The following is a 16,234-nucleotide window of genomic DNA, read 5'->3' as shown; positions in this document are numbered from 1 at the left end:
CCGGTCCCGGCTATGTGTCGAAGACACTGAACCCCTAACAGCCCATTTCCAACCCCAGCCTTGCAGTGCTGGTCCAAGCCCAGTAGACCCTGAGGTAAAATTAAAAAATCGGAGCAATACGTGTTACTTATGTTCATATCAAGCTAAGATACACGATTCACAGTGACATCAGTTAACTTGGCAGAATATAGCTTTTCTATGTGGAAAGGTAAAAAAAAAAAACTTTGAGGTACAGCCTCACCACTAATTACTCAATTAAAGAGGATCCTTAAAACTATTTAACACAGCTGTAATTATTAACACATCACATTTGATTAAAACATTAATAACCTGATTAGATTTTTCTTCACATTTCTGCAGAGGTACTATACAGTAGGTTTCAGTTAAAAAACAATCAGGAAAAGCTACAATAATAAATGTGCTTAACATGATCAATGTAACATTCTCGGCCCAGAGAGATGTCTGGCTCAAAGAGACAAGTCGAGTGAAATTCAGCACAGACTCCATCTGCTAACACTCGGCGTGACCGGGCTTCCTGGACTCAGAGGCCTCCCACGCTCTCCTTTAACTCCAGAATTATGTGATTGGTTGATGAGTAGTAGTGTCGAGTTGTTAGGTCCTTGGCGAGAGGCCTTGGGCACCACTGGAAGACTCAGAGTGCAGAGTCATTAGAAATCCCTCATTCTCACTCCGCTGTGTAAACGCTCTGCCGGCCTCCATCCGTACGAGCCCAGAGGAAGGATCACCTCCGTTAGGGCTGAAATTGGATGCGAGCACAGAGGAGGGAAGCAGTGGGAGCTCACCGAGGCGGCAGCAGCATGCGTGTGTGTGTGTGTGTGTGTGTGTGTGTGTGTGCGTGCGTTGGGTGGGGGGGGGGAGACAAGGTATGTGTTCCTATCTTTTGACTTGGCTGCAAAGACCCCTAGTTTTAGGGGAGGAGTTTCTCTAATAAGCAGTACAGGAATAAGAGGAGTGGCAACTTTTGTTGTTGTCCTGAACTTCTTCTTTACATCCCAATGACAACACCAGTCCCCAGAATATTAAACAAACCAAAGCCAAATATTAAATATGATTATTTGGGCTCCTTTTCATGACTTGAGAGCTTGTTTTTTTCCCTGAAGTTATCACTTCAATCTTTATAAATAAATTCTAATGTATAAATGTAATATGTGATATTCCTCAGGCCAACTTCTGCACAAACATAAAAGCATATTAAATCTAATATGCTTTCCCCAGTATTAACTTTGTTCCTGTTTGGGGTAACATATTCATATTTTTCAACACTTTATTTTAAAATCATACTACAATTTAAAAAGTAATTAAGCTACTTTGTTAATAAGTCAACAATGTTATGACAAAGACATTATATTATATGGTTCCTTCCACATGTAAATTGAATTACTGTTATGAGCAATGGTTTGTGTAGCAGTATGCGAAGCTTACTTACATAATATTACATACATACGATACATAATATTTACAGTCTGTTCTGGGGGTAGGGGGGTTTGGACAGCCCAAACTCAATATCGGCCCCTGTGAAAATGGTGTGGATCAGCCACTGGTTTGGAGCTATTTACTGTACAGACCATTGAAAGCTGATTTCAGCTTGTTCCTGGTAAAAGTACTGCACTAGTGATTATCACATAGTAAATCTGGGGGCTCACACATGCCACAACTTGGGGAAAAAAAAAAACCCAGCTGATTCTAAAATGTAGGCTTATTTATGGCTACTGGTAACATGGGAGCTCACAGTTGTCACAGAGTAACATTAGTCACTTTAATATCTTTCTATATTTTCTGTCACCAAGTCATACATGTAGAGATATGAGGTGAAAGTATGAAGTAGGAGTAGCAACAATTGGAACTTGAACTGGAATATAAAGAAGCCACTTCACTAGAAGCACTGAGACTGTGCGTATCATGAAAGTGTGCAGTAATGGAAGAAGTGAAACTAGTCCTCATTAAGCCTAATCATTAGCTGAGCGATTAAGTATCCTGCAGAACAAACACAAGTGTTGTGACGGGCTATGTTGGTCGAGGCTGTGTGCTCGATGTCCTGCAAACCGTTTCAGTGGATTTCCAAAAAAAAAAGAAAGAAATAAAAAACCACCGGATGTCCACAATGTGAGGCCAATGACAGCAAAAGCCTCCAACATAGGACAGAGCTTCTAGACTTTTCAGTGATTTTAGTGCGCAGCACCTTTTACTTTCGGGACACAGAAGGTAAGTAAATGCAGCATTTGGCCTTGGTTGCTGTTTGATAGTACGAGCTGCGCCTCACACACATGCCGTGCGCTTTACGTGTGTTTGTACTGTGGCTAATTGCAGTGGCGGAGGAAGCATGTGAGAGAGAAACGGGGACAGAGAGAATTGGTGGTGGTGGTGGTGCGGGGGGTGGGGGGTGGGGCCTCTAGCTGTTTGTAATTAAATTCTGTTAGAAAGCCTTTTGATTTAGGTAGGCCATGTGGAGAGATTAGCAGGGCAGGGGATGGCTGGGCACTGCACCGTGTTTGCTCTGCATCTCACCAGAGCCACAGCAGCCAAGGAAGTGACAGAGCTGTCCTCCTCTCCTGCCTTCACCCCCTCTGACTCCTATCATGCATTTCGTGCGTTATTCGTCTGAAGCCTGAATTATGAATCATTATTGTGACAAAGGCTCGATTTCCTACGTGTAACGTGAAAGGTCTCACTTCTGGCAGTTCTTCTCCAGTCTTACACAAATTTACCTCATTAATTTGTTTTTCTGGCCTGAAACTTTACTGTTTGAATCCAGTCTCACTACAATCATTAACCTCATTTCCAGCAGCAGCTGCAGCTGTGTGCTTATACTCAATGCACACTGAATTAGTTTGCTACTGAAGAACTTAAATGTCATCGAATGTGTGCGCAAAGGTTTACTCCTTATGCATGTGAGATGTTCAGCGGCTACAAAAAAATATAGGTCAGTTGCATTTTGTTAATAACAGACCCCCCCCCCCCCCACACTTCAGCACGTCCACCCTGTCCAATGACTCACCCATCTGAAGGAAGTAAGGCTTTTAGTGTGGGAGGTCTGGGAAATACGCATGAAGCAGTTCTTCTGAATCTCTGTGAGTTGAACTTTGAACTCTTGTGAACTGTGAACTTGCACAACACCGTTTACCGCAGCTCTTTTGGCAGCCGTTTGGGACAACGCCACCAAACTTAGTCTGAGATGTGCACTGATCTTTGGCAACCACACGTAGGGGGTACGTCACTTGGATACCTGGGAAACATCTGCTAAGACAACAGTTGCAAAAACAAACGTAATTTCTCGGTCTCAACCACAAGTCATTAGTTCATGTTCCTCTTGTGCTGCAATGCAGAAATTGAATTTTCCCTTACACCACCTGCCCCACACCACACATCAGCTAGACAATGTAAGCGACTAACTAGTGAACAGTGGAGAAGTTTGCTGGTACGGAAGTAGATTTTCCCTCAGCAACCTGTGTGTGTGTGTGTGTGTGTGTGTGTGTGTGTGTGAGGTGACACGATGAAGGATTTAGAGGGGCACTGCTGATGTCGGCGTTGCTTCCTCTCATCTGTGTGTTTATTGGTCTCTGAGACTGGTTTATGTGCTTGTCTGTCTCTCAGTGAATCCTTTGCTCAGTGTGTGTGTGTGTGTGTGTGTGTGTGTGTGTTAGCTGATTGTGTGTAGACTTCTGTCTGTCCGTGAGTTTATTGGGATTGTTGATTCTGCGTCTGTTGATGTTTCACTGTGTGTGTGACTTTGTGTGTGTGTACAGCAGGAATAAAAGACCCCATTGATAAGAACAAGTTCTTCTTGTTAATGTCAGTCGAACTGGACCTGAGCCAGCACTGAAGTCCCAGGGGCATATTTCTGCACAGCCCCCCCCCCCCCCCCCCCCGCTATGACACGGCAGTTACTGATCTGCAAGCCCAGACACACGTGCACGCAGAGTTAGATAGCCCGGGAAACGGAACATGTGTTAACACTCTCTTTCTAAGAGATACATTGAAGAGGACATGGAGCAATGTTTCATCTTACATCTCTCTAGTGGGCGCCTGCTCTGCAGTCATCTAAAATGCTTCCACGTGCAGTCTTCACATTCCAACTGCCTTTCTGAGGCAAGGCTCTGCCCCAAGATACCCAACACCCAGGGGAAAGCAGATAGTCATGAGAAATACCTGTAAGCTCTCCACAGTTTTAAATAACACAAGGGGGAATTTTTGACATTCCTTTGGTCTTCGTTCGGCGTTTTTGCACATGTGCCAGCTATTGTTTTCCTCCTCTTATACACCAGGGAGACGGTGCCCAAGCTGCTTTATGACAGTCATAATCACCACCGCTGGAGGCCGCGCGGGTACATCAGCTTCGATCCGCTGTCGCAGGGCACACGTCACTGTCAAATAAAAGTGTCCGGATGACGGTCAGTGGGTGAACAAATGGGTTCGCTATGCAAAATAGGCGCCTACCGAATGAAGCCCGCCGCTCCAGAGTGTACGTGCGCTTGTGTGTTTCTTTAATCATTTCGGAAGACTGTGGGTGCTGGGTGTTAGCTTCAGAGCCAGTCTGCGCACTCATTCTTTGACAGGAGGGACTATCACAATAAATCTGCACAACCACACCATTAATCACAATGGTGGGTTAAATAAGTGGCCTGGTGTGACAAATGGATGTGGGTAGTGCATGCTGGGAGGAAACACAGCCTTTAGTGTATCACGATTGTATTTAATAAAAACAGGTCCACATTCAAATGTAAGGCCGGTCCACGTGAGAGTCGTGTTAACATCTGTTTTTTTTGTGGACAGATAAGGAAATGTGAGGGCGTTCGGTGATCAACCCAACCGCAGTGACACAGAGAATTCAGTTTGGTGGGTCTGAATTTCAGTCGTCCTCCTCATTTCAAGTGCAGTCACGTTGAATATTTAGCATGAACTGGTTTACTGATTTGCCCCCTCAACGCTGTGATGTACAGTGGAAACTCGAGAAGCAAGATATAGGGAAAACAAATGTGCTTTTAAAGACGAGCAGGGACTTTTATTTTCCAGATGGCTTTGATAAAGATCGAAGCGGTGTCACCCCCAAAAACATGCTTTCCATTATAACGATTGTTTAAAAGCTTTACCCCCTAAAGTTAATAGAAAGTGACAAATCCAAAAGTGTTCAGACAAAGAAGGAGGTAGGTCAATGAAATTGTCCCCGTGGGTAAACCACATAATATTCATATTAAACCTGATAGATCTACCACTTGGATTTCAACCATGCAATCAGGGACTCTGCCAAGTTAGTGAATACACTCTGATCAGTTCGATGATAAGAGGGGGACCAGCAGTGCACCGTGGCTTCGTGAAAGGCTCCGCTCTCAACAGCTATCAGACATCTTGAGCCACTGCTGAATATTAGCTCTTATAAATACCTCCTTTGTTGCAGAGCTCCAAAATCTCATTTGACAGAAACAAAATAACTTCACAAGTGATACAAAGTCCACTCCGCTCTTTCCTTAATGATCTTTTCATATGTTTGGGAGAGCATGTTTTTACTCAGGATGTTGAAAAATGAGCTTTTCATGTGGCGTCCTTCCAGGAAGTTAGTGACATAGAATTCACCCTTAGCTTAGCATGTTTATGGGGAAGGTTTGGAAGAGACTCCATACCATGAATGAATTATAGTGGCTGCATACAGCACCGCTGCTTGGCCAATTTCTTCCCACTGCTTGCAATGCTGCAATGATTAAAGAGACGGCAGAACAACTTGAACTATTTCTACAAGCTATTTCTAATAAATACTAATGAATAATTACTGATAAACACTAGTTTACTTTTCCTCTCATCAGTTTTTAATATATGGATGTTTTATGTGTTTTAAACTTTAGTCTTTGCGATGTCCTGCCTGTGGACTACTGCTGTACACATGTGCACTGTGCCCCACAATGCAGAAGCAAACCCAGAAGCCTTCAGAGCGTCTCTGGCTCATGGCGAGCAGTTTTCATTTAACTGATTGATTGACTGATTGAGTCTGGTCTCTAGGTCTCACAGTTGCAACTATGATATCTACTCACTGGATTTCAGCCTGGTCTGTTCCATCCAAACTAATTTACATGACAGCCAGACAGAGACACGGCAACAGGACAGAAGGAAGGGAGGAAGCTATTGTTAGTTCTTTTTCTTTTAATACACTGGTTTAGAGGAACCATTTCAAAACAGCTCTACATAAAATGATATTTTAAGGATCTGAGTCTTAGTTTACTTTGATTTTTTTTTTCAGATATTGAAATAAAATTTATTTATGAAGTAATAGTTATACAAATAAGCTCATTAGCTGTGTACATCTTTGGGTGCAATAAGTTGAAGAGGAAACATGCACCTGTATCGTAGGTGCCTACATAATCCACCCAGTTAATCCATACCTACATTTTCTGGTGTTTTTTTAGCGGTAAGAAATGCAGAAAATAAAAGATTTCTGTCCCAATTTCCAAAGACAAATAAATCCTCAGGCATGTTGCCTTCACTGCTCGAGCTGTGTATGATGGTTAGATGACACCATGCTGTGCTGACATGACAACCTGGCACCTGGCAGCACACTGTTGTCACTTTGGTCAATATTTATCACGCTGCTATACGACCTCTTTGTGGGTGTAGCGACTGCTCACTCTGTACCCTTGTTTTAGTGCTGTTATTCTGGGCAGTAGCCCTTATAAATAACTGATAAAGACCAAAGCTATGATGCATTCATCTTAATGCTAGGTGGCATCAGGGACAGGTGCGCTGGCTTATTCCTACCTTTGGTGCGACAGCGCAATTAATCTGCTTTGTGCCGCGTTAAGAGCAAAGTGTGGAATGTGGAAAGAGACAAATGTAAAACCAAAAGGGAAAGTCATGAATTTTACAGTGAACTCAAACCAATGAGATGGCGGCCTTGTCTACCTTTACATTTTCTTTTTCCCTCTCTCTTTTTCTGTGCTGAGCAGTACTTTCATTAAAAAAAAAATAAATAAAATAAAAAAAAAAAAAGATGAAAGATTGTTGAGAAGTTCCAAAAATAGAAAAACAAACGGGTGATGCTAAGTGATGCTAGCATGCGCTGGAGAGGGGAAAGTTGAGAGATATTAGCCATATGTGACTCATTTACAACAGCATGCTTCAATTAATCTGGGCAGGGTGGCGGGCGCTGAGGTTGGGCCCCATGCCACCTGAACGAGAGAGGAAGAGGGATCGGCTGCTTCTGGAGAGATGAGCAATAAAAGCAGATCCCTCCGAATCAATACATTATTGCTTACACCAAACTCATCCCTTCACTTTCCTCTCCTCTTCCTCTGCCACTGAGGCTGTCTGCCTCTGAGCCTCTTTGTTCTCCCTTTTCATGGGGTGTAAAGATGAGGCCAATAAAACCTGAACAAGGTGCTCTGCTACAGCCGGCGTCCCAGAAGCACCATAAGAGGAGCAGTAATTCTCGTGTAGGCGTCCACCTAGAGACACCCTCAGGATGTTTTGTGAGACTGTGCTCCAACTGGGGTGGCACGCTGCCGCAGTAAGTGCAAGCGCGGGCGTGGAGGTGGGGGGGGGAAGGGGGGGGGGTATGAGGGGCAAAAAACCACAGCGACCAGATGGAACCACAGATTGTTTTAAAGGGGCTACTGGCAAAACCATATGGGGCAAGAATGCAATTTAGCGAAATCTCATTTATGTCTTCCTATGACATGGCGGGCAGCACTGGAGGATCTTGTAAACAAAAGATACAACACCAACACTGTCGACACGTGACAGAAACAACACGAGAAAGGAAAAAAAAACCTAAAAGAATTGAAAAGCCTGCCCCCTCATCTGCATCTGCATCTCTTCAGGGCATGCAGTTGTGAGGTGTGTTCTTTCAATTTGTGAGCGATATTCTGAAATAAGATCAAATGAGCAAATGTCAGACTTTAATAGCAGAACGCATCAAGTTACAGTAAAGCTTGCCAACACTAATACTGTGATTGTTACAAGAATAAACAACCTGCAAAGAAAAAACAAACGTTGATGATGATGAATTAAGCAGAGGAAAGAAATTTAAGACACAGGATGAGATTAAATTACACTTGATAGGAAAAGACGAGCAATGGCATCAGTATGGCAACGGATTAAAAGCTGTAGCTTAGTGTCTGACAGCATAATTATATTTTTAGCTGTCTGTTTTGTGAGCTGTTTCACCTGGCTTCTGATGTAATCTGGACTTATCCAAATTCCTGTTTTGTGCATCGGGGGATTGTTCACATTGAAAAGACAAGGGGAGGGCTGAAAAAGATAATACAACCCATTCAAACAGCCACCACAATGTATGCTTTCAAATGCACGGCCTGCTAAAATGTCTCCCTGCTTCCTAGGCAATTAAAACTCTCCACCAGGAATACAGATTGGCGTAGCAAGTGAGGAGACAGAGTGAAAATGAAGAACAACCTCCATGCCTTATCCCAAGAGTGCGTGTGTTTTGCAAATTTTAAATAATAATAATAGTGATGATCAAAATATGTTTCTCCTTTCATTTTATTCACTGTTAATAATATTAAATAAGCAAAAGGAACAGTGGTTTCTGTCTACATAAAACTACATGCACTGTCTTGTAATTATCTTTAATTAAAATATAGTAATGAATAAGTTTCTGAGGTCATGTGAGTGTAAATTGTTGTGAGACATTCTCCACCCAGCACTAATTTGAAATCATGCAATAATAAATCAGCGGCAGGGACAAGCTGTCAGAAGAAAAAAGGGTTCAGGGGGCCGTGGTGTTTTGGTGTTTCGGGGCTTACTTAATTAGTCGGAGGGGAAAGCCGAAGATAAACACAGATTGGCGTTCGCACACAGGCATAGCCTTTAAACAGCTGTCCACAGCTGTAAGCTCTTGATCAAATCAAGGTGGTCTTCAGCTAGACAGAGCGGATACATTTCTTTTCACTAAGACGTGGATTTAAGCTTCAAAGCTTCAAAAATCCGAAAAGTGGTGTTCACGCTTACCTCGGTGAACAAACTGTAAGGATCATAAACGTGTGTTTGTCACAGAGCTTATTTTCTGCAAAAAATTCAAATGTCAATGGAAAAATCCCACTGACCTTTCGTCCAGGGAATCAGGAAAATGCTCACTTCTGGGTTGGCGCCCTCATTTCTACAGCACTCTATTCAGAAGAACCCATGGTCAGCGGAATTGAGAACTACTTCGCAATGCCGTTGCTGTAGCCTAACTTGAAACTGTGAGTCGGACAGAAATCATTACTGTATCTGTAGCTACACATACAGAAAGATACCTTTACTCAGATGTGTCTGAGTGACTGATAGTTCAGTCTCACTCCGGTAGTCATCACGGATCCACCGTGACGAGCATTGAATCGGTGTCTGGATATTGTTGCGTCTCTGCTTTAGTGACTCACGGGTCTACAGTATTCGTGCAGTTTAGCCTGGGAGGCAGGAGTGGCTCTGAGCCCCCATCCACCCACCCAGAAGACTTCCTCTTTGCTCAAGTCAGGAGGGGAAATTTAGCCCAGATGTGACTTCAAACAAAAGAAAAGCTGCAGGGATTGGAGGTGGGATCAGGCCCATCTTTCGCATGACCCCAAGACCTGCTCCTTCCTGGCATCCGTCTATTTTTCTCCTCTTGTGTTCTTTCTTTGTTGATCTGTTGTAAGTTGCTCTCTCGTGGGTCCTTTTACTTTTTCCTCTAAACACCACGGTTGTCCGAGCAGCTTTTACTCTTACTTTGTCAGTATAGTTACTCAAAAGCGAGCATGAGGACGTCCTGTGCGGCAGCACATTTTTACCAAATAAGGTAAAAATCAGGGCTTTAAAGTTCCCAGAAGGCTCACACTTAAACACTTTTATGTTCCATTTGGTCTTTTTTATCAGAAATACAGGATGGTCACATTTAGACTGCACAAGGACACACTGATATTTACAGGTAAAGCATCTTTGGACATCCACTGTCCTCATTTGAACAATCAGGCATAGCAAGACCCCATTATCCTGCCATTCTTTCTTTTTTCCTCAACATCATTTACCCATATACTGTAGGTGTAAAGTACAAAACATATTCCCTTAGTAAGAGTTAAAAGTCGCTCTTGAAAATACAGGAGATTACTTAAATAAAGTGAAAGTACAGATGATTGCAAGTGTAAAGCACTTGACCTATAGCTCCAGTTTGTGCCTCTAATGCCCTACAATTACATTTTGAAACACAGTGTTAAGTGTCCAATTTTCTTAAAAATAAAAAAAAAACTTTTGAAAATGCCAAATGGGTATTTAAGAAAACTTTCACTGAGGTTATTTCCACAATCCTTTAAAAAGACTCCTAAACAACATGTATGTAAATATAAATGGACCCCCAGGATCTGTGTTTCCCAGTCCAGATATAGTTATGTCTTTGTTCTTTTGTTGTCAAACACAATCAAATTCCTAATTTATCTTTTAGTTTGGAAATATATTTTTTCAATATTTGGTGCATTTTATACAATATCCGGAAGGAGAGGCTGATCATTTGTTGGATTAGGAACAAAACAGCTATGCCAGTGATGCTGTACTGGCAAAATGGTGCCCGAATGCTATTTGATGTGAAGTTTAAAAACTTGGGGGTCAACAAAGTTTTTAAAATTCATCCTTAGGTGGAAATGACCATGACCATTCAATCGGTGTTACGCTAACCACAAATGTGAGCATTGTGGTTTCACTTGGGGAAAGTTCAAGAAGTACAAAATGTAATGGTGAGCCGTCTCGTAGATATTAAGATATTTTGATGGAGCGCAAAATGTGACGCGCTACAGGAAATCACTGATTAGGTTCTTCAGGATTTATCCTCTGGGAACCATGATTCTTGTACCAGATTTCAGAGCAATCCAACCACTAGTTGTCAGCCTGCTGATAACTGCTGGTAGGAAATGCCAGAGACTGACAAAACTCACCACGGTCCATCTTTTAGGGACCATAAACGTCGGTACAAAATTTCATCTTAGTCTAATCGGTAGTTGATGTATTTCCGTCTAGATCAACCAAACATCAAATCGACATTATCACGCCACTCCACATCATTAGCAAAGTCCTGTCTCTAACTCTTTAGGATATTTGTTCATTTAGACGCTTAGAGGAGTCATGGGGGACTCTGGAAAAGTTGTTGTATGACATTCTGGGTTTTTTAAACATAGACTTTTTTTGTGTGTGACAAATCAGACGCCGAGCTCCGAGACTGAAATGTAATGGTGATAAATGAGAGGCCAAAACCGGGGCTACGCTTGAACATAAAGTACTGCACATGATGCACTAAACATAACAGACTAACGGTGTTAAGTAAAGTAAGATCTTTCAAGGGTAAATTGCACTTTTAAGCTATTTTTACAGCCGAGAGCCGCACGTGTCAGCACAAAATACACAATTATACGCTGCTAAGCAGTTGTCTGACATTAAATCTAGGGAGGACAAGAATGTCATCCCTATGTCAGCAACAGCCATAATCCATGATCTCCTTGTCCTGTCCTCTTTTGAGACATGTCAAACCTGCATACCCCTTAAATTCTTCTCCCCCTTCCTCTATGTTGCCCCCTCTGCACTCCTCTCCCTCTGCCTCTCTCTCGTCCAACCTTCCCTCAGCAGAACTACAGGGGCTTGCTTGTTGTCAAGTCAGTGTTTTTACAGCCTGGCATTAGCACAGGGCAGCATTCAGTCAGGACCCTGCATTCACTTTCCCTTCCCCTATAATTCACATGCTCATGTGAGAGTGTGGTGCCTTCACTACTACTCATGAAATGACCCTGATTGAGCTTCGTCAGCTTTTTGACAGCTCAACAATCCATTTTAATTTTAATATGAAAGCAACTCAAAGCCTTGCAAATAAATCTTTTATACATTTTGAAAGCCACATATACAGTAACACCCTTGAAGAAATTACGTGTTTTCTTTTGGAAAGTTGGGGTTGACTTGTTCGACATGGCAGGAAGGTGGGGAGGTAAATGTTGTTTATACTAACGCTACTAAATAAGTGTGTTTGTGTGTGTGTGTGTGTGTGTGTGTGTGTGTGTGTGGGGGGGGGGGGGGGTACGTTTCATCATTTGGAAGATACCAAGTCCATTTTCAATTTATTATGTGCTTGTTGCTTATGCACTGCACTGTATGTGCTGTATATTGAGTTTGCAGTCTCTTGTCAGTCAGGATTTGTTTGCACACAGGCAGCAATAGAAAAGAGAAAAATCCAAAAGTGGAGGGAAAGAAATAAGAATGTTGGTCTATGGGGGCTGAGGAGTTGGTGCAATCCTCTGACTCCCTCGTCTCCACTGAGCTCACACCTTGAGTAAAATATACAGTATGTTGTTGGCTGACTGGTTTCCTCGGCTGTGAAAATGCTCCGTTCTCTTCTGGGAGCCACGCTGTGACATTAGATGCATGTAGATTCATAATCAATCGGGGGTAAACATAATTACATCGCCTTAGAAATTAATGAACGCCTTGATCGCCCACTCTAAACATAATCAGCATATTTTTCTTTAAGCTACTGAAATCTTGAGCGACAGGCCTGATTATATCACAGCTTTGGCGATTTGCTTGTGGTTCCCCCCACAGTAATATGCCAATATTTGTAAGGAGGGTTTGAAACACTGATGTTGTTGACACCTTTGAAGTGCCTTTCACCGTCCATGCAAGTAAACTCATGCAAGGGAGATACGTGATAAGCTAATGATGTCTCCAGAGACCAGAGCGAATATAACCAAGGGAGAAATATATCTGCATATCTGAGTGGTGTGTTTTCCCTCTACCGTCCTTTAACACAGTTTGGGGTCTGAACGGTAGTAGATGGACAGAGGAGGCTTTGATGTGCTCTGGGGTCATGTGTATCTGCAGCGTTATCAAGGTACACAAAGCGTGCAGAGTAAATATGCCACACCAAAAAGCTCTGGGAATGTAGAGAAAGGGAATTTCCACTGTGAGAGTCACAAGAGTGTGGACTGAAATAATTCTCTACATTCATTTAATATACAGAGCCGGAGCCTGACAACTAATCACATGTGAGTAGAGAAGATTCATTGTTAGTTTTAGTGTATGTATGGTGACTGTTGACAATCCAGTTAATTACAGAAATGCCTGAAATGATCCTTTTAACCTACATTGTCATCTGGTTGCAATCAGATGTATTTTGGTGACTGTTTTATATATAACGTGGTTATTTTTGCTTTACAACAAAGCTCGAATCCAATTAACACACTGGACCATGGCTTAAGTTTATTTGTGTACAAGCCAGACTCATGCGCAAATTAATGGAATCTCAGCCAGAAAGACACACTCCGTAATGCTGCGCTGACCAGGAACAGATCGCGCTATAATGCAAAAACATGCCCATCAAGGAGAAAATAAATGCGACACAATTTGTTCTCTCAGTTCGCATGACTTATATATGTTGGATTGGTTTATAAAACGTCAAAGAGGAACATTAGTGCTATTAGGCAAAAGAGATCAAAGGAAACTGGCCACTTACTGGACCGTGAGGATCCTGTGACTTCTGTGTGGCTTTCTGACCCTACGTAGCTACTGGTTTGGGTTATAAACTAACATGGAAGTTGAACATAATTATTGTGTTAGGATTTCTTCAGTCAGATATTTGACTTCTCATTTTGTCAGTAATTTACATGTCTAATTCTCTGTGAAAACATCCTAACAATTAATTCTGTGATCAGTTGCAACTGTGTTACGTTTAGGCATACTGATGATGTCATTAGTGATGTCATATGGCTTTGGTGTTGCCTTTCATAGCTGCCTTTGTAGTTTACCTTTTAAGTTTTTGTGCCCAGTTGTAAAAAAAAAAAAACAACTCATAGCAAAGGTTGTGTTACAAGAGAGTTCAAATCGGCTCAGCTATTGAAACTAGCAGATGTGCAAAGGAACTGACTACAAGATACTGGGGACTGCAACAAGGTAGAAGTGTGGAGCTGTGGAGACACACGGTTTCTTATCAGGTAATGTGGGTGAGGAGCTTGTTTGGCGAAACTGTGAACGTGTTTGTGAGAGTACTTTTCGTAAACTTGCACGTACAATTAATCCGGTTATCGGCTAAGTTGACAAACAAATACAATAAATCGTCATACAACGATCTCCGGAGTGAGGTACTCACAGATACGGTACGAGATACGAGCAAGCCTCTACATCGATTGAAAACCTTCTCTACACACTCAGCTTCTTCTTTTCCTTTCGGCTGCTCCCTTTCAGGGGTCGCCACAGCGAATCATGTGCCTCCATCTAACTCTGTCCTCTGCATCCTCTTCACTCACACCAACTAACTTCATGTCCTCCCTCACTACATCCATAAATCTCCTCTTTGGTCTTCCTCTAGACCTCCTGCCTGGCAGCTCCAACCTCAGCATCCTTCTACCGATATATTCACAGTTTCTCCTCTGAACATGTCCAAACCTCCTCAATCTGGCCTCTCTGACTTTATCTCCAAAACATCTAACATGAGCTGTCCCTCTGATGTACTCATTCCTGATCCTGTCCATCCTCGTCACTCCCAAAGAGAACCTCAACATCTTAAGCTCTGCAACCTCCAGCTCTGCCTCCTGTCTTTTCTTCAGTGCAACAGTCTCTAAGCCGAACAACATTGCTGGTCTCACCACCGTCTTGAACACCTTTCCTTTCATTCTCGCTGATACTCTTTTATCACACAACACACCTGACACTTTTCTCCACCCGTTCCAACCTGCCTGCACTCGCCTCTTCACCTCTTTTCCACACTCACCGTTGCTCTGAACCGTTGACCCTAAATACTTAAAGTCCTGCACCTTCTTCACCTCTGCTCCCTGTAACCTCACCGTTCCACCTGGGTCCCTCTCATTCACACACATGTATTCTGTCTTGCTGCGGCTAAGCTTCATTCCTCTGTTTTCCAGAGCAGACCTCCACTTCTCTAGATTTTCCTCCACCTGCTCCCTGCTCTCACTACAAATAACAATGTCATCTGCAAACATCATAGTCCAGGGAGATTCTTGTCTAACCTCATCTGTCAGTCTGTCCATCACCAGAGCAAACAAGAAGGGGCTCAAAGCCGATCCTTGATGCAGACCCACCTCCACCTTGAACTCCTCTGTCACACCTACAGCACACCTCACCACTGTCTTACAGCTCTCATACATGTCCTGCACCACTCTAACATACTTCTCTGCCACTCCAGACGTCCTCATACAATACCACAGCTCCTCTCTCGGCACCCTGTCATACGCTTTTTCTAAATCTACGAAGACACAATGCAACTCCCTATGACCCTCTCTGTACTTCTCCATCAGCGTCCTCAAAGCAAATACTGCATCTGTTGTACTCTTTCTAGGCATGAAACCATATTGCTGCTCACAAATACTCACTTCTGCCCTTAGCCGAGCTTCCACTACTCTTTCCCACAACTTCATTGTGTGACTCATCAGCTTTATTCCTCTGTAGTTGCCACAGCTCTGCGCATCTCCCTTGTTCTTAAAAATTGGTACCAGTACACTTTTCCTCCAGTCCTCTGGCATCCTCTCACTCTCCAAGATCTTGTTAAACAAACTAGTCAAAAACTCTACTGCCACCTCTCCTAGACACTTCCATACCTCCACAGGTATGTCATCAGGACCAACTGCCTTTCCGCTCTTCATCCTCTTCAATGTCCTCCTCACTTCACTCTTACTAATCTTTGCTACTTCCTGCTTCACAACAGTCACCTCTTCAACTCTTCGTTCCCTTTCATTTTCCTCGTTCATCAACTCTTCAAAGTACTCCTTCCATCTTCCCATCACACTACTGGCACCTGTCAATACATTTCCATCCTTATCTTTAATCACCCTAACCTGCTGCACATCCTTTCCATCTCTATCTCTTTGTCTGGCCAACCTGTACAAATCCACCTCTCCCTCTTTAGTGTCCAACCTAGCATACAAGTCCTCATATGCTCTTTGTTTGGCCTTTGCCACCTCTATCTTCACCTTACGCTGTATCTCCCTGTACTCCTGTCTACTCTCTTCAGTCCTCTCAGTGTCCCACTTCTTCTTAGCTAACCTCTTTCTCTGTATACACTCCTGAACTGCCTCGTTCCACCACCAAGTCTCCTTGTCCGCTTTCCTCTTTCCAGATGACACACCGAGTACCCTCCTACCTGTCTCCCTGATCAAATTAGCTGTAGTAGTCCAGTCATCTGGAAGCACCTCCAAACCACCCAGAGTCTGTCTCAGCTCCTCCCTGAAAACTAAACGACATTCTTCCTTTTTCAACTTCCACCACTTCGTCCTCT

General features: G+C 43.0%; 1 protein-coding gene across 2 annotated transcripts in view; it reads left to right on the top strand.

Annotated features, from left to right (window-relative positions):
• The window catches only part of flrt2 (fibronectin leucine rich transmembrane protein 2), a 46,480-nt gene that overhangs the window by 17,779 nt on the left and 12,467 nt on the right, over window positions 1-16,234 (top strand). The window contains exon 1 of one of the 2 annotated variants that reach the window (XM_067481588.1): window positions 12,974-12,992. The exons of the other annotated variant lie outside the window; for it this stretch is intronic. The gene's annotated coding sequence lies outside the window, so the exon portion shown is untranslated. Of the gene's footprint in view, window positions 1-12,973; window positions 12,993-16,234 lie in introns of those variants that run through there. 2 annotated transcript variants of the gene reach the window in all.

Source organism: Channa argus, chromosome 17 (assembly GCF_033026475.1).
Source record: "Channa argus isolate prfri chromosome 17, Channa argus male v1.0, whole genome shotgun sequence".
Classification (NCBI taxonomy): Eukaryota; Metazoa; Chordata; class Actinopteri; order Anabantiformes; family Channidae; genus Channa; species Channa argus.
Note: the sequence above shows the minus strand (reverse complement) of the source record. Positions and strands in the feature narration are given on the sequence as shown.